Here is an 18,506-nt window from a genome sequence, read left to right as displayed (position 1 = left end):
AAGGCCCTTTCCGTCAGTTCCTGGCTCATTTTTCCCTGAACATCCCTAGTGTCAAGCTCAGTGCCTGGCACTCAGTAGTCCTGAGTGCAGGTTTAATAAATGTTTAATGAGTGAACAAATGATGTGAGATGGACAATCAAGGAGGGAGAGACAGGAGGCAGCAGGTGCCAGGGAGGTCAAACTTCCACCACCCTAACCACCATCATCCCTCACATCATGATGGGCACAGCCCAGTATCCCGAGCCCAGGGCCTTGGGGATAACAATGCTTCCAGTCCAATGCCCTCAGTATCATCCTGGGAAGCAGCCCTGTGTGGAGAAGCCTGGCCTTTCTCCTGGAGGTGCTATAGTCATAGCTAATGAAGACCCAGAAAAGAAAAGTCTTGCCACCAAAATCTTTGTCACTGTCGAAGTGTCCAGCACTAGAAGTGGATGCGATTTTTACCAGTGGAAATCACATTTTAAAAAAGACCAGACCATCTGCTTTGCTGCTGCTCCCTGAGCATCATGGAATTTTCCAATTTTCCTTTTGACTTGCAGCTAAAACCTTCCAGATGTGTTGTCTCCTCCCCTCCCCCCAGAATGTAAGCTCCTTCCTTGAGAGCAGAGGCAGGCTGACTTTTCATGTCCCTAGTACTTAATACAGTATTTTGCACATAGCAAATGCACCATAAACTCTTTATTCATTTATTAATTCATGAATTTGTTCATCTAGTTTTCCAACTTTGATATGCACACAGTATTTGGCCCAATACATTTTTGACGAGAACACACTGTAGTTTGAATGCTATGTTACAATTTCTGGCAGCCTCACCTCTTCTTTCATGCTAAAAGGAGAGATGCTCCTTGGGTGCCCACAAATAAATTTGCTATTTCAGGAAGTGGTAACATTCAAGGATGTGGCTGTGGACTTTACCCTGGAGGAATTGGGGCCCCAGCATACTTTTTAGGGGCCGTTCTGGAACATTATGCTGGAGAACCACCACTTTGCCTGGGTGAAGACAGTTTCTCCCTGGTTCTCAGAATCTGCCCTGGAGGATCTGTGCCTCCTTCCTCGGTACATACTACAGGACGTCTTTAAGTGTTTCTTGGTTCTCATTTGGCCTCAGAGAAGATCAATTGTTAACTCTTTTGCAGTCAGATGACCTGGTATTTTTTTCCTCCATTCCCAAGTAAAAGGCTATTGGTTTGTACATCTGTAACGTAGCCTCTGAGGCTGTACCAGCCTCTTGATTTCCCCTCCTGCCTCCTCCGTCAAATATTCTCCCCTAAAGCCCCAGTGCAGATCTCTGACGACATGAAAAGCTCCTCTACCTGTTAGCAAGATCTGAGTCTACCTAACTCATTTTCTATCTTACTTTCAAGTCTGAACTGAGATTCATTCCTTTATACTTCCAAAAGAAACATTTCTCAGCAATCCTTTGTCCTACCCACAAGGTCTTCCCAGTATATACACTTCTCCCCAAAGAGAGAAGGAACTAGCATTGAAATTGGAACTGGCTTTCTGAACCCAACACACACACACACACACACACACACACACACACACACACACACACACATATAATTGATATTATAATATTTGCCTTTTCAGGGGGTGGGAGAGAGAAAGAATTTGGAACTAATATTCTTTTAAATAAATGTTAAGATTTTTTTTACATGTAATTGGGAAATATTTAATGAAATACATACATAATATGTACAAATACACATACATACATAGTATACACACATATACATATGTACACATATGTATATACACACACATTATACGGTAGTATTCCATGACATTAATTCAGGAGAGTTTATTTCTCCATTCCCTATGATTAGGCTGTTTCCAGTTTTTGCAATTATAAATAACTTGTCATTTCTCTACTGGTATTTAATCATTCTCCACTCCTGTGGATTGGCACATTACAAATAATGCAGCTATGACCATCTTTGTCTGGGTCATTGTGGCACACAAGGGATCATGGATTCCATTAAGTAAGGATGGGTTGCTCCAAGGAAGACCCCAGTAAAAGCTCATGTGACAGCCACCTGTCCAACCTGCCAGACTTTTAATCAGCATGCCTTTCAGGCTAAAGACTTTGGGGGGCATCCTTTAGCTTTCACCCCTTTCCACCACTGATAGATTTTACCAATATGCCCAAGTAAGTCATTATAAGCATTGTCTTATCATCTTTGACCAAGGTTGAAGCACCACCTAGTTCTAAAGCCACAGCTGCCTTTGTTGCCAGGGGTCTCACTGAGAAAATTGTGCCCCGGTGTGGCCCACCTGCATACATAGTCCCTGAGACAGGCTCTCATTTCACTGCTTCTGTTCTCTCTCAAGTGTATTCTATTACTGGTATCTCTCCCAACTTCCACACTCCATGCCATCCTCAAAGTGCTGGCCAAGCTGAACATATGAATAAGGAACTTAAGACTATGGTTGGTAAGTTATGATTTGAAACCTATTTGAGGTGACCTGAAGCTCTCCCTTCTGCTACTTTGTTCCACCTCTCTAGAAGACCAAGAAGGGAATTACATATTCTTCCTTATGAAATTTTCCCTTATGAAATTCTTTGTGGTTACCCTCTTCTCTTGACTCAGTCTCCCATACAAGGAATTTTTCCACCTGGCTAATATTCTAAACCTAGCTGTGACATTCTGTCAGTACAATTGGTTGCCTACAATACTCTTACCTAGAATTGACATTAAGCTGGGGAGGTATTCTTTCCTTATCATAACTATGTCCCTCCTTTTCTTTTTATGGCAAATTTCCATATTCATGGCAGGAGATCAGCAAATTAAATATTAAATTTTTTCCTCAAAGGCTAAAGCTGGAATACATCTAAGATACTCTAATAAGATACAGCTATATAACATCTAAACTATTCAACCTGAAATTAGTTATTTCCAGATCCACAGCTACTAAATAAATGAGTACGTAGGCTTGTTTTCTGCCTGTCCTGTCTGTACGAAGGTCCTTGAAATGTCTCAGAGTGTTAAGGGAACAATTAGAGGATGTTTCAGCAGTTTGTGGGACAAAGGTATAAATGTATTATTTAGTGAGGATAAATCAGAAAAACTTTTCGTTAAAGAAAAACTTTTCAGAACAATTAGTTATCTTAGAGGAGGGTAATTTATGGGCCACCTTGTAACATCTGATGCTCCTTAGGTTTATTATATTTTTCTTGCAATTGGTAAGATAAGTATCTCTAAGGTAAATTGAGTTGTGAGGCCACTAAACTTAGACATAGAAGTCACCTGCTTACAAATTGTGTTGTTCCTTATGTACTCACACATAGGATTGGAGGCTTAGAAGTTCAGGTAGCAACAGTGAGTAATTAAATTGGAGAAAATAGCTAGAGTGAAGATTTGTTGAGAAAATAAGGCCAGATGAACATATGCTTTAAGATCTGTTTTGTAAAATGGTCATAGGGGAAATACCTGGAGGAAACTCTGCAGGTAGCCAATCTGTCTTTGAGGATCCACCTTCAGAGCTACCGTTAACTGAAAGCCACTCCATGAGAAGTTATTTCTAGTGACCACAAGAATACCTGAGACATCTGAAGTTCAACCACGTATTAAATGACCATGAGGCGTAGGTTAATAAGATACAGTCACTTGATCATTGGAAAACTTGCTGGAGGAGACTGCCCCCAAAAGATCTTTGTCACCCTTGTGCCTCAGTAAGGGAGGTATTTTGTGTCGTCCATAGAGGACCACCTTCTATGCATCCTTAGGTCTTGGCAATCCATAAAAGCTCCTAGTCTTTTTTTTGCTGGAAGTTGGGAATTATAAAGATAATTCTGATATTCCAACTCAATTTGCTTGATAATTTCTCGGTTCATTGTGATTTAATGGGTATCAACGATTGCGTTAGTGAATTAAGCAGAACAGAATTAAATTGTGTTAGTTAATGCTGTTAGGGTCAGAGTTATGATTGATTAATCCACTATGTATTGATGATTATATTAATTGTATTAGATTTGTTAGATTCATACGGTATTAGTTAAGCCTATTATAAGGATTTATTAACTCCCTCCCCCCACTCCAAAGTGTATTGTATTTGAAAAAAGGTTAATAAATTTCAGCAATGCCCCCTCAACCCTGTGAATCATCGCTACCACTCCTAAATGACCTTTGGTTCAAAACCACAACTTCATTGGTCCTCTAGGATACTGCTCGCCAAACACTAGTGTTTGATGGCCTATGGAATGCCCCTGTTGAGACGATCTGCAGTAGACCTGCAGTGAATGGCCTGTAACATATGACCTATAAAAGACGGGCTGACCATTTGGTTGTGATTGATGGACATTGCTCCTAACCAGTCATAGGAGCATTAGCCAATCATGTTTCTCTGCTTCTAAATAGACTTCTCAAAGACTAGGGAAATTCTCAAAGGACTCCCCAAAGTCTATAAAACCCTTCAGCCCCTTAGATTGGGGTCCTGGACAAAAGTCTCATATCCAATTGATTAGGGGCCCCTGGTCTCCCTAACAAATTGATATGTGCTCAGAGATCTGCCTCCCTTGCATTTTGTTGCACAATGGATTTTGGGGGGCTCCCAGTAACTAGCCCCCCTTTTTGAGCACCTAGGATCTATGAGTACCTGAGATGGCTCCATCCCAGCTCTGTGGGGTAAGGGAAAATGAAAATCTCATGAGAAGTGAGATGTACAAATGCACGGAAGGGTGGTGGTCAGCTCCTTCATGACAAAAGACAAGAAGGACATGGGAATGGGATAGTAACCAATAAAAGAACAGGAGAGCTGCCATGATGGGTAAGGCCTGTAGCCCAGGAGGCAGGCAACGGGAAGCAACTATGGCTGGCCCTGTTAGCTGAGAACAACAGTGGCCACATTCCTGTCCCTCGATCTTTCCCTTTGCTCTGGCTTTCCTCCTGAACCTAGGTCCTGTTCTTACCATTTCCATGTTGGCCATGAGTTCCCAAATAAACTAATTATTTATTGTGTTCTTGTACATCCTTGGGGAATTACAAATATCCGCGTGAGGCAATGCAATTACTCCAGGACCCACATACAGCCAGGGAGATACTTTCTGAAATGGCTGAGATTACAAGCACTGGGGGCCTGAGATGAACCAAAAAACAGTTTTACTGGCATAAATGAAAAAGGACCATCCTGTGTACCCCTGGAAATCAAATGAATCCATAATAGCTCTAGTGGGAAGAGCCTTGGTCAAAATTACAAGATGACGGAGCTGTGATTCTGTCCAGCAATTCTGGAAATTAGGAACCATACCCCTAAGTTACTAAAGTGTTGCATTTCAGTCTTATTTTCCTTTTCAAATGATCTGTGTTAATTTATCTAAGAAAACATTCCCTCCCCCCTTATTTTTCATCTTTGTCCCCTTCAGGACATGAATACTTGGCATAGAATCAGCGCTTAATACATTTTTATTGAATTAGGTTGAAGATTAGACTAACAGTAATATGAATGATGGGTGGAGGTGGGAGTAGAGGAGGAAAGAATTGTAAGGTGATTATTGGAGTAAACAACCAGTTTTCCAGTAGTGAGGGTCTCAGGGAGCCACTGAGACAGAAGTGGTGGTGTCAGATTCCTTTAGGCAGTTGTTAGGATGTTCCCTGGAATTACAATAATGAGGGTCAGATGAACTGATCAGATCAGAACTTTGTTGCTCATAAATCTCCAGTATCTAGTTCCCTATCAGATAGGAGAATTTTCCAATTCCTATGACTGGCATTTTAGGTGTTCCCTAATATGGTACCAATAATGAGGTTACTGACAGCGTAACTAAGCAAAACTGTGACAGAGGAGATAGGTGAGGGACAGCAAAAGGCAAAAATAGCGGGGAAGTTTTGAATATGGAATTGAGTGTCTTCTCAGCGACTGTTAATGCTGACCCAGAACACCCTAGTGTAGTGGTGATAAAGCTAATGCTGACCCACAACACCCGAGTGTAGTTGTGACAAAGTCTTATCTATGCAAAAGTGATTGATGAAGACTTTGGACTTGTTTTTTCCTCAACCATGGGTACTAGGCTTAGGGAGCAATATAGAGGAAACCCTGACCTTCCTACGCATTTGCCCAGTCCACGCTGCTCCAGCTGGCAGCCATGGGGAATGAGTATACAATACAAAGCATATACAAAATTTCCCTTCTAGAAATACAGGACTTCATATTCCATAAATAATAATGAAAAACAGAGAAATCTGTACAACTTGATCCAGGAAGGCAGAGCCAAGCCAATAAAAGAAGCAATAACTACAACGATGTTGCAAAACTCTAAGGAACAAGACTGGCCCAAAAGGAGATAAGAGAGTACAGAGTGCCAAGCCCCAGAGGGTTGTACATTGTACATATTTTCAGACTTTTTTGATGTGTTGGTTAGGCTGATTTTTTCTTCTTTTTTGTTTGTTTGTTTTTAAATACTATTATCTTATGTGGGATGGTTTTCTGGGAGGGGAGGGATACTGGGGAAAATTGTGGTGATGTAAAAATACAAAAGCTGTCAATAAAAGTATTTTAATAATGAAATTAAAATAATTTTTAAAACAAACAAAAAAACTATTGATGAAGACTTCTAATTGCTGTCCAAACATTCTTTCCTGATTTTTCCAGGTCCTGATCTCTGCCACTATTTTTCCAAGTTATTCTTCTTGACAAGTAAAGTATAGAATGGAAGAGGGCCAGATGAGAAACCCTGGGGAACATCTAACTTGAGGTATAGAGAAAAGTACAGGGAGACAGAAGAGCAGTTACAAATGGAGAAGAACCAAGTATTTGTGGCATCGTTAAAGTCAAGGGCATTAAACAACAGTGACAAATATCTCAGGGAGCTAAAAGTAGGTAAGAACTACAAATATGCTGTTATATTTGGTGATGAGGTCACTGGTAATTTTTCAGAATTAGTTTCAGTAAAGTAGTTGGAACAGAAAACATTACAAGGCAAAGAGGAAATGACACAAGGTAAGGTATTTGAGACATTGGATACAGAGGATTTTTTTAAAAAAAAAAGACATTTGAAAGTGAAAGACAGAAAAGAGATGGGATCATAGCTAGAAATGGAATTATGGGTATGTTTTTAAGTAGTAGGAGGTATTAACAAGTGGGACTGAAAAAGGGAAACAGTCCAGCTTACACAACCTGTTGAGTCTGCTTGCTTTGGATGCCAAGACTCCTAGGATCTTTAAAGCCCAGCAAAACTTAACCTCACAAAATAGTTTTGTTCTAGAGAGAGGATATTTAGCAGCTTCCAATGATGTATTTACAGACTATGTAGGAGTTCTTAGCTTGGTAACGAACACACAAATTAACCAAAATGACTCTGAATATTATGGAAATAGAATCTTTAGCAATAATACCAAACAGAAGTACACTGATATTTCTGTAATGAGGAATCCAATAGATTACAACTGATACATGTCCCAGGCCTAGTGTGGCTTACTTGTATCCTTAGAGATATCAACTTCCAACTCCCCAAAAGGACAAGCTTTGGAGTCACAATTTAACAATAAGAATAGGAGGAAGGTGGAAACAAAGCTGAGGCTCCTCCTTTATGTAAGGGAAAAATAAAGGTAGAGGCAATATATTTGTATTGGCAGAAGCTGGGCAGGGGTGGCCAAACGGCTGGAGTTTATCAAATGTTAACTATGAAATTACCCAGGAAAGAGCTGGGGACATTCAGTAACAGGAGCCTGGAATGTGTCTGTAAGCAGTCAGGAAGAAACCAATGGGAAAAGAATGTAGGAGTAGAAAAGGGGCCATCACTGATGAGGAAGGTCTAGAGAAGGAGAAAGGGGAAGTGGTCAGTGGCACAGGCAGACGTTTAGCCTTAACAAAGAGCCAAAGCATCATGGAAAGGCCAAAGGATGTGAAGCTTGAGGATCTGGATTGACTCCTGACTCTGCCACTACTTGTGTGACCTTGGCAAGTCAGTTTCCAAACCTTTAAAATGTGAGAGGTTGGACTAGACCAGGGTGGAGAACCTGGACCCTCAAAGCCACATGTGTCTCTCTAGGTCCTCAAGTGTGAATGAATCCAGACTTCACAGAACAATCCCCTTCAAAAAAGGATTTGTTCTGTAAATCTTGGACTGTCAAAAGGCTGCACTCAAGGATCTTAGAAGGCCACATGTGGCCTGGAAACCCAGATTCCCCACCTCTGGACTAGATAAACTCTTATGGTCCCTTCTAGATCTAGACCTAGGATCTTATGACCTAGGAAAGAGTAGGGGAGAGCAGATGAAGATTCTGATGAAAGCAGAGGTGTCAAACACATGGCCTGCGTTTGGGACCAAACAAAATGAAAATGGAATTGGGAATAGATAAATGACCAAACAGTTTTCAAAAGCAGAATTGCAAAGTATTCACAACCACATGAAAAAATATTCCAGATCACTAATAATAAGAGAAATGCCTATCAAAATCGCTCTGAAGTTTCACCTCACACCCTGCAAATTGACAAAAATGACAAAGGATAACAACAATGTTGGAAGAGTTGTGGAAAGATAGGCACACTGATACATTGTTAGTGGAGTTGTGAAATGATGTAACCATTCTGAAAGCAATTGGAATTACGCAAATGAAGGTATAAAGGTATATAAAGGTCCATACCCTTTGAAACAGAGACTCCACTACTGGGCTTAAACTTCACGGAATTCATCAATAAGAAAAAAGTCCCCCCAAACTCCAAAATATTTGTAGCAGCACTTTTTCTTGTGATAGCTAAGAACTGGAAACAAAAATGGATGTCCTTCAACTGGGGAAGGGCTAAACAAATTAATTTTGGTGTGTGAATGTAATGGACTATTACTGGGCTGGAAGAAATGATGTGTATGATAAATATAGAGAAGCACAAAATGATTCATGTAAACAGATGTGGTGGGGGTGGTTTGTCCTTCATTCTCAAAGAGAATCAAAATGGCATCATTAGGTTGGAATCAAGGTATAGCCTAACGTGAGCTTCGAAGGCTCTTCCACAAGTCAGGTACAAATAGTTCACATGAACATTTGAAGTGGAGATATTGCTAAATTTGTGCATCTCATATTTCTTTTGAGCTATTGTAGTTCTGCATTGCTAGGATACAGCTCCTTCTCTGATGTGGGCACACCATGCTGAGCATTCCTGTGCCAGTGTCTCCTGCGTCACACAATCAATTCCAAAGTTCTTAAGAGAGACCTTGAGTGTGTCCTTGTATCGCTTCTGACCACCATGTGAGTGCTTGCCTGGTGTGAATTCTCCATGTATTGTTGCTGTTGTTGTGTTTGTTCTTTGTCCTCAAAGAAGACTATGTCATCAGGGAGATGATGACATGACCTGCAGTTGATTTTGATTTGAAAGAGGACTGTGCAAGGTCACCAGCCTCTTTTTGGCAAGTGTATGTTTGGCGTTTGAACAATGTGGTCAACCCATCATAGTTGTTTTCTCTGCAGTAGTGTTTGAATGCTTGGCAGTTTAGCTCAAGAAAGGACCTTAATGTCTGATATCTTATCCTGCTAGGTGATCTTCAGAGTCCTCCTAAGACAATTCAAATGGGAGAGATTCAGTTTCTTGGCACAGCACTGGTATACTGTCCAGGTCTCACAGATCTATCTGAAAGCCAGTGTGGCTTCAGAAACGGCTGAAGAACGGTCATTATGGTGTTATCTGCCCAACAACTCCAGAAGAAATGCCAAGAGCAGAACAGAGGTCTGTAAACAACATTTGTATATCTGACCAAGGTCTTTGATACAGTCAGTTGTGAGGGCTCATGGAAAATTATGGCAAAATTTGGTTGCCCAGAGAAGTTCATCAGTATTGCATGTCAATTTCATGATGGCATGCTTGCCGGGTTTCTGGGTAATGGATGAAGCTCTTGCATTTTCCCAGTCATCAACAGAGTGGAACAAGGCTGTGTACTTGCTTCCATGCTTTTAAGCATGATGTTTTCTGCCATGTGGTCAAATGCCTTCAATGCGGATGAACATGGCATAAAGGTCAGATACCACACTGAAGGTAAATTCTTCAACTTGAAACAGTTACAAGCCAAGACCAAAGTGGAGGGAGTGTTGGTGCATGATTTTCTGTTTGTAGATGATTGTGCACTCAATGTAGCCTCTGAGGCTGAGATGCAACAAAGTATGGATCACTTATCTGTTGCTTGTGCTAATTTTGGTCTAACAATGAACACCAAGAAAACACAGGTGCTCCACCAGTCACCACCACACCATCCATCCATGGAACCACTGGTTACAGTAAATGGTGAAGTTTTAAATGCTGTGGATAAGTTTGCTTCCTTGGAATGCTGTAATGAGATGTAAGTGATGAGATATAGCTGAACTCCCTGCATTTAGTACATTCATAAGGTTTTCCTCAAATATGAATTTTCTGCTGTTTAAAATATAGGGTTGAAAGTTTTCCTGTATAATCGTTTAATTAATAAGATTTTTCTCTAGTATGAACTCTGATGTTGAGTAAGTCATGTCCTCTTTCAATTCTCTCCAAATTCTTCCCAAACTCTTTGATGTTGAGTAAGACATGTCCTATGGCTAAAGGACTTCTAGTACTCATTAATGATGTTTTTTTTCTCCAGTATGAATCCTCTTCTATAGAATAACTTCTTTCCCATATTCAATAATTCACAAAGTCTGTCTCCAGGATGAATTTTCTGATGTTTAGGAAGGTCAGTACTCTGGGAGAAAACTTATCTACATTCATTATATTGTAAAGTTTCTCTCTTGCATGAACTCTCTGAAACTAAGGTTTGCTCTCTAGGAGAAGGCCCTCCTACATTTATTACATTTGTAAAATTTGTCTCCAGTTTGTATCCTCTGATGTTGAGTAATGTCTGTGCTTAGGCAGAAAGCTTTCCCACATTGATTATTCATAAGGTGTTTCTCTAACGTTGAACCATTTTCTGGGACTTCGAGAGCTGAGACTGTAGCACTCACAGGAGTAGTGACCTGGTTGCATTTCCATGAAGGTCACTTCCTTGGATCATGGTGTTGGGGTGGTGGGGGCGATGAAAGGCAGACGCTGCTATGCTCAAGGTTCTTGGGCACCCCTGAGTATACTTGTAATGGTGCAGGCAGCAATTCCATTCTCCCCAGGTACTGTTCCCCTCCATGAAAGCTTCCAGGCCTGGGTAAGAAGCCGTGCTGTGGGGGTAGAGCAAAGGAGGCTCTGCTGATGAGACCCCTGAGTTCAGGGTCTTGGGCTTCCTCCACTGGGGCCTGACCGGAGGAGGTGGCAGTGGTTCACCTTGTCTGGCACAGGCCACCTCATTTCTCCTTCCCAAAGCTGTTGCTGCGACCAGGAGTAGAGCTGGTGGCCAGTGACTCTTTCTTCATCCACCACAAGGGCAGCAGGCCTGGGCTAGAGGTGGGCCTCACTATGGTTCCATAATGGACCCAGTCTCCAGGGGATGGTTTACCGTCAACGCCCTGAAGACTAGTCAGACATGACATTTCCAGGGGTGGCCCAGTGGCTGCCAAGCATCCAGAGGCCATTTCTTCTTCCTCAAAGCTCCTGCCAACAGGAAAAAGTGTAAAGGTGGAGACTAGGCCTCGAAATCCAATCCAGAGAGACGGGAGGGGGCCAGGTCTCTAAAGATAGGTGGTGTTCCCCTGGCGCAGCTCTCAAAGACCTGAGTTCAAATCCCGCTGAGCTGTGTGACCCTGGGCAAGTCACTGAAACTCTATCTTCCTAGGTTTCCTCCCCTCTAAAATGGGGATAATAACATTCCTTGTCTCCCAGCTGCTGTGACGACCAAAAGGGATACTATTTGAAAAGCGATTTCTCAGCACTATTATGATGATGTTTTATTTTTATTACTGGGTCTCAGTTGAAACAATTCGTGTCCTCATGGGGCTTCCGGTCCACTACGGTGGGCAGCTTCGAGCTGGGCTCCCAGTTTCAAATTCCACCTCTGACGTCACCCACGTGCCAGCACCTGGAGCCCAGGGAGACTATGTGGCCACCTAGGACAGGTGAACCGGTTGTGAAAGATACTCACTTCCTGTGTCCTGTGGCAAAACAACCCAGGAGCTGGAAGTCATAGGGCGGGGCTTCTTCCTCCAACCTGGGCAGCAAAGGCTTCTGGGAAACGTAGTCCTGAAGCCAGGGTGGTATGTGCGCATGCCCTGCAGGCTCCCTAGTCTGGGGTAATCCTGAATGGTATTAGATTACTTCCATCACCATCTGTTCACATCCTCCTGAGGCCGCCAAGAAACGGGGAAACTGAGGCCCTTCGGGTATCCCTCCCCACTGCCTCTGTTCTGTCTTTGAAATGTCTTTTCTGAAGTGTCTTCAGAGTCTTGGCACGTCCACTGTGGACAACTGGGACCATCATGGACTTTTGATAGAGGAGGTGCTTAGGAAGCCCCAGGTCCAAACAACCCAAGCTCCTCTGTCCACCCACCAGTCACTCAGTCAGTCTACTAGGAGTACAAAGATAACGGGAACTTTGAGCCCTAAACCTTGGAGTCTAGCCAGAGGAAGCCACGTGTGGGGGTGCAGCAGGTGTGCCTAGGACCAGGAGCTGCCTCATGCGTGAACAGGCTTAGGGAGAAGACACGGCCGCATGACATGGGAAGGTTAAAGGGGGTCCCCAGAACAGCCCATCGCTTGACTCCGTGCTCCATTTTTAATGTTTCCTCCACATCTTGAAGGGTTTGTGGGTAGTATCTCTAATGAATAAACTGGCAGCTCAGTTAGTTATCAGTTAGTGATTTCAAGTTTCCACTCTAATTAATATTAATTTTTAAAAAATTTTGTAGACATCATTTAAAATCACTACAGTATCCCCCAGTGTCCTTCCTCCCCTTCACATATATATCTATATCAATCTATCTAGATAGTTGATATAGATATATACGCTCCTATATAACAAATACTATTTTTAAAGACAAAAATGTCAATTATTTAATGAAACAGATCTCCTTTTCCTCCATTAGTGATTATCTTTATTTAAATTTAAACAAATATTTAGATGGCCAATTATGTAAAATTTATTGAGAAATGGATTTAAGAAAGACAAAACCATAATTATAAGAAATATTTTGATTGTAACTAATATCACCACAGTCATCACTTCAAACCTTCAATATATCACCTCCCTCTTAGGGTTGTTGTGAGGCTCAAAGGAGATAATATTTGTAAAGCACTTAGCACAGTGCTAATCCTATGAGTGCTTCATAAATGCTCAACCTTGCTCTTACCTTCATTCATCAGTAGCTGATTCCTTTTCAGTTATCTGTAAACTCATTCTCAAATCATTGAACTCAATCGAGATAATGATTAAAGTATCTTAATATTTCTCCTCATAATCTAGGAGTACTGATAATCCTTCTAAACTTCCTTCTAATTCAACATATACTACACTATAACGGTCCCAAAGAGAGTCTTTTTTTCTTTTTCCTCTCTTCAGTAACAAGAAAGTCTTTCCAACAAGTACTACACTGCTAATTCCTCAAAAATTCTTCATCAAGTTCTCTTTAAAATGTTCCTATATAACATCACAATTAAAATGATTCTAACAGGGAAAAATTCTTCTCACCTCCTTCCTGTATTCTCCACAGAGTCTTTCTATTTGAGCATGGATCAACGTAACTATGTAGTTTCCTCCTGACTCCAAAGAAAAAAGTACAAATAGTACAAATTCTTTATAGATTTCCATAGATCAAAGAAAAAGACACTTTCTTCCTTACTCCACATAGATATGTTTCAAATCAAGCCATTTTTAAGCTATCACTTCCACTGTCAGCCTCCTCCCCCAAAATATTCTAACTGAATTTTAAAGGTAGAATATTAATAATGCAAGCTTAATAAATGCTTGACTGACAATATCTGTAGTCTTTGTGATATAGACATACAAACAAAGGTTACATGCTTCCCTGCAGCCAAAAAAGTTTTAGTCCCCTGAAAATAATGTGGGTTGGCTTAGGGCTGACTTTCTTTTGATTTATTGAGCTTTCTAAATCTCCCTCTAAATGGTTCAATGGTATGAATTCACTATTTTTTAAAAAAAATCTTATATGCCCTTTTTTTTTTTTTTCCAAATTGGGGAAGATGACAAAAAAGGAACATGACAAATGTTGAAGTGATCAAGAGACAGCAGATACGTTGATGTACTGTTGGTGGAATTATGAATTGATCCAGGCATTCTGGAAAACAATTTGGAATTATGACCCCAAATTTAGTAAGCTGATGATGCTCTTTGATCCAGCAGTACTCTGAGGAGGTCTAAGCCCAGGGAAGATAAAAGAGAAAGGTACTATATGTAAAAAAAAAATTATAGCAGAAACAAAAGGAAAACAATTCTGACAAAGATGAAAAAGAAGAGTTATCAAGAGTCAAATCAAGTCAAGAAGCATTTATTTGTGCCAGATACTAGGTCACAAAAAAAAGAGGCAAAAGTCCTTGCCCCCAACGAACTTACAGTCTAATGAGAGAGACAACCCTAAATGCAAACAATTATGTACAAACAAGATATAGACAGGATAAATTATTGATCATCTACAGAGGTAAGGCATTACAATTAAATGAGTAATTCAGCTAGGCACATGATTTATACTTAAGGGGCCATCTCTAGTCATTCTGATCTATATCTTGCCACTGATCCAGATGGTTCCCGGAGGAGAAAGTCAGGCTGGTGATTCTATACAGCCCTGCCTCCCTTAAATCCAATTCACTTGCAGTCATGATGTCATCTTCCTGATGTCATGGGCCTTTTCCTGAATGAAAGACCACCACCACCACCAACAATTTACACTTACCAAAGGTGGTTCAATGTTATCTTACTATTACCAAAGCAAAAAATAAAAACAAAAACAAAATAACAGAGACAGTTCATATCCAATCAAAAGATTTTGATGAGTTCTATCAAGTGGCAGTCTGGGGTCCTTAATAAAGACACCTTAAATCTTTCAACACAAAACATGACTTTCCCATAATCATCGCCTTCACTCCACCCCAACTCTGGGTTGGTTGGAACAGGACAGCATAGTTAGAGAGTGTACTTGCCTGACACCCCTATCTCTGAGGGAATCCCCAGCTTCTTTCTACCACTTAAAGGTACACTCATGTCTCGGATAATACCTAGGGTTAATGCTCTGGATTTATATGGTTTCTAAGTGGTTGCTTGGGAGGTTTATAAACTATAATAAGCATGCATCGCAATAAGGTTTTCTCTCATTTCACTCCAGGCTCTAGACAGGAGGAGCCCTGGCAAATGAGACAGAAGGCCTGAATGCCTGTGCTTTTACGTCCATCTGCCACAGATTATTTACTCACTGCCCCGCTTGCCTTCTGTGTTCTTCTTGACAAATAACAAAACACGTGATCAGGAGCAGTGAGGGTCCATCCTTTGCCTGGATTGCTGTGATACTAATTAAATCCATCATTTCCCCTCAGACGCTGACGGACACAGCACAGGACCCTGAACCCATGAGCCTTAGGAGCAGCCATATTTCCAATTCAGTGCCTCAGTTATCCCCCTGGGAAGCTACCCCCAGGAGAGGCAGCCTGGCAAATACTCCTTCAAGACTGTAGCCACAGTTGTGAAGACCCACTAGTTTCAACTTGATTGACCACAGCTGTACTTGTGGTCAGGGAGGGTAGAAGTTTTTACTGTTTCTTTGATTCTAAGGGAGAGGTTAGATTTTTTTCTTGGACTAGTAAATTCCAAAAATGATGTGCCATGAGTAGATTCAACTGTGTTCACTCTGTCTTAATTGGGATCATATTTTCCCCCATTGAGTCTTGCTCATTTCATCACCCATTTTTTTTTCTGTCTGTAATTCCCCAGATTGCTGAGATTCCCATCATTCTGCCATCTAAAGGCACCATTTTCTTGATTAGACTTTCCATTCTGCAGAGAGGCTGCATGCTTCACTGCGGATCTTACATTCTTACCCAGTCTTAAGCCTGACACAGCTTATTCTAAGGTTTCTGACCTTCTTAAAACTGAAAAGAATGCAGCATTTTTGTCCACGTTCATCCATGTTCTCTCTTCATCTGCTCAGGCCAAGGTAGTGGCCTGGCCTTTCCAGATCTTGAATCAAAGCCAGGTGTATCCATTCGACCATGACCATTTTAATGACCACTGCACTCTCTCAGACACAGTCTTCCAAGGTTTGACTGGGCTTTTGTTAGGGTAGGCCTTCACCTGACTTCTGATGTGGAAGAGCCTGAGGAACCTGCTTCTGGGAGAGTTGTGATGATAAGTAATGGAAGTGCCTTAGAGAGAACTGAGCATGTGCTCAATAACTGGTTCTGGTGTGCTAGAATCCTTAGGGATGAGTCAGGCAGCAAGAACTGGGGCTGCCCTCAAAAAACTCCAGCCACCAGAACCTCACCTTTTCCCCTTCAGCTGTTCTCTCTTGGTTTGCCTCTTTCACTCAGGATGTCTGGTAGGAGACAATGCTGTAGGGGAAAGGCCCTGGACCCTTCCTACTGAGCCTGCCATGTGGTATCATAAAATGGAGCTCAGTCCTTCACCTCTACATGGTTCTATTCAGTTTTAGGCAAAGGGATTGGAAACTATTACCTTATGAGTTTCAAAAGCTCAGGAGAGTGAGCATCTGGGATTCCAGGCATCCCAGCATCTTAGTTTTGAAGTCAGCTCAGCATAGATGCCTTGAGGAACTAGAAGTTACCTTTGGGACTCAGCTTAGTGGTAGCCCTAAGGTGTTTAGGGAGGACTAGAACCTCTAGTGGGAGGGCTGCCAAGTTCTTTTCAGGGCAGCTTATCCACCCACCTGACACTCAGCTTTCACCAGTGGTTCCAAGAAGCTGTAGCATGCACAGCAATCATACCCTGATAAATGATCTTGGCAGATGGGCTAAGCCAGGTTGAGGGTAACCAAAGGGCTACAAACCTCTTGGTGAGTTGGGGGGTTAGTGCACCCCAAGCACAAGAAGACTTCCCCCAAATGAAAACAATTTGTTTCAACAGCCATGAAGGCAGCTGAAGCATGAGCTGTGGAGCACTTGAACCTTGGTCAGATATCAAAGATGCCAAAGTTATCAACTGCACCCTCGGCCATCTCCAATCATTCTGAACTTCGTTGACTCTGGTAGAGAGAGTAAGGCTGGTGACTTTCTGCCTCACTTAAATCCAAATCAGGTGCAAGTTATCAGCAAGAGTTGCTGTGAGAATCAAATGAGTAATATTTGTAAAGTGCTTAGAACATTGCCTGACATCGTAATGCTATGTAAATATTAGCTATTATTATTCATATTTCTTCTTTAGTTTGTCATGAGTAATTTTATAATAACTTAGGAAACTAAATCCAAATTATTTGATTTATTAGCAAAGCATACAATTGAGGAATAAATTAGGCCCAGGGCCCCTCAGTAGACACAAGGCCCCCAAACACAGATTTTATACATTAAAAAAACCCAAAGAAACATGAGGTAAACAGGATGTAACCCTTGAGTAACCTCATTCCTTATTAGAGGAAAGATTTGGAACTTTTTAAGATGGGAAGGGGAGAGTGAACAAGTGTAATACCTTGAAATCAAGTGTTTTACAGGAAAATAAAACAAGTCTCAAAATGGAGGTTGTTCACAAAATCTGGTCAGTTTGGTTCTCACAAGATCCATTCTTGTTCATTTCATTTTGTAACATTGCTTTATGGTGGTTGTTTTTTCCTTTAACATTGTTGAAGTCATTGCATACATTGTTTTCTTGGCTTTGCTTACTTTACTCTGTATCAAATCTCTGCACTTGTCACATTTGTAATTTTTATACAGCACAGTTATATTCCATAGCATTTATACTTTGTTTAGCCATTTCCTAATTGATGGGTATCTACTTTGTTTCTAGTTCTTTGTTACCACAAATTAAGTGGAAATATTTTGATGTACATAGGGACTTGATTCGTATCAGTTAGGCAGTTAGAAGGTGCTGTGAATTGAATGCTGGACCTGAGGCTAGGAAAACTTGAGTTCAAATCCATCTTCAGACACTTACCAGCTGTGTAACCTTGGGAAAGTGATTTAACCTCTTTCCCAGTTTTTTCATTTGTAAAGTGGGGATGATTATAGTGGCACCCATCTCCCAAGGTTGTTGTAAAGGTAGAAGAAGATATTTTTTCTAGTATTTGGCACACAGTAGGCACTGTATAAATGGCATGCTGCTGCTACTGCTGCTGTCAGTAGCCTCCTTAGGGTACAAGCCTAGTTGCACCAGGCCTGTCCGGGGCCGTCGCCTAGAAGCTTACCTCTCCTGTAAGCCACCCGCTATACCGGTCTTCCAGTGGTTCCGGCCCCCTCCTGTGGGGGAGGGGAATGACCAAACAGTACACCCAAGGAGGCTGCTTACTGCACTTTATTGCTTACCCCAGTCCTCCCAACCTTCCCGTGTTCCCCTTTATATACCCTGCCATAGCTCCTCCCATGTTCCGCCCTGGAGGCAGAGCTCAGCTCCGTAAGGGGTGTTCCCAGCACCCGAAGGTGGGTTCTCACCCCCGGGCGTCTTCAGGCTCACCAGGGGGCCACGGTCCAGAGCTCGGCCCTCTACACCTAGTAATGGAATCTCTGGGTCAAAGGCA

The sequence above is a fragment of the Notamacropus eugenii genome, chromosome 4, assembly GCF_028372415.1.
Source record: "Notamacropus eugenii isolate mMacEug1 chromosome 4, mMacEug1.pri_v2, whole genome shotgun sequence".
NCBI lineage: Eukaryota > Metazoa > Chordata > Mammalia > Diprotodontia > Macropodidae > Notamacropus > Notamacropus eugenii.
This window is presented reverse-complemented; position numbering follows the sequence as displayed.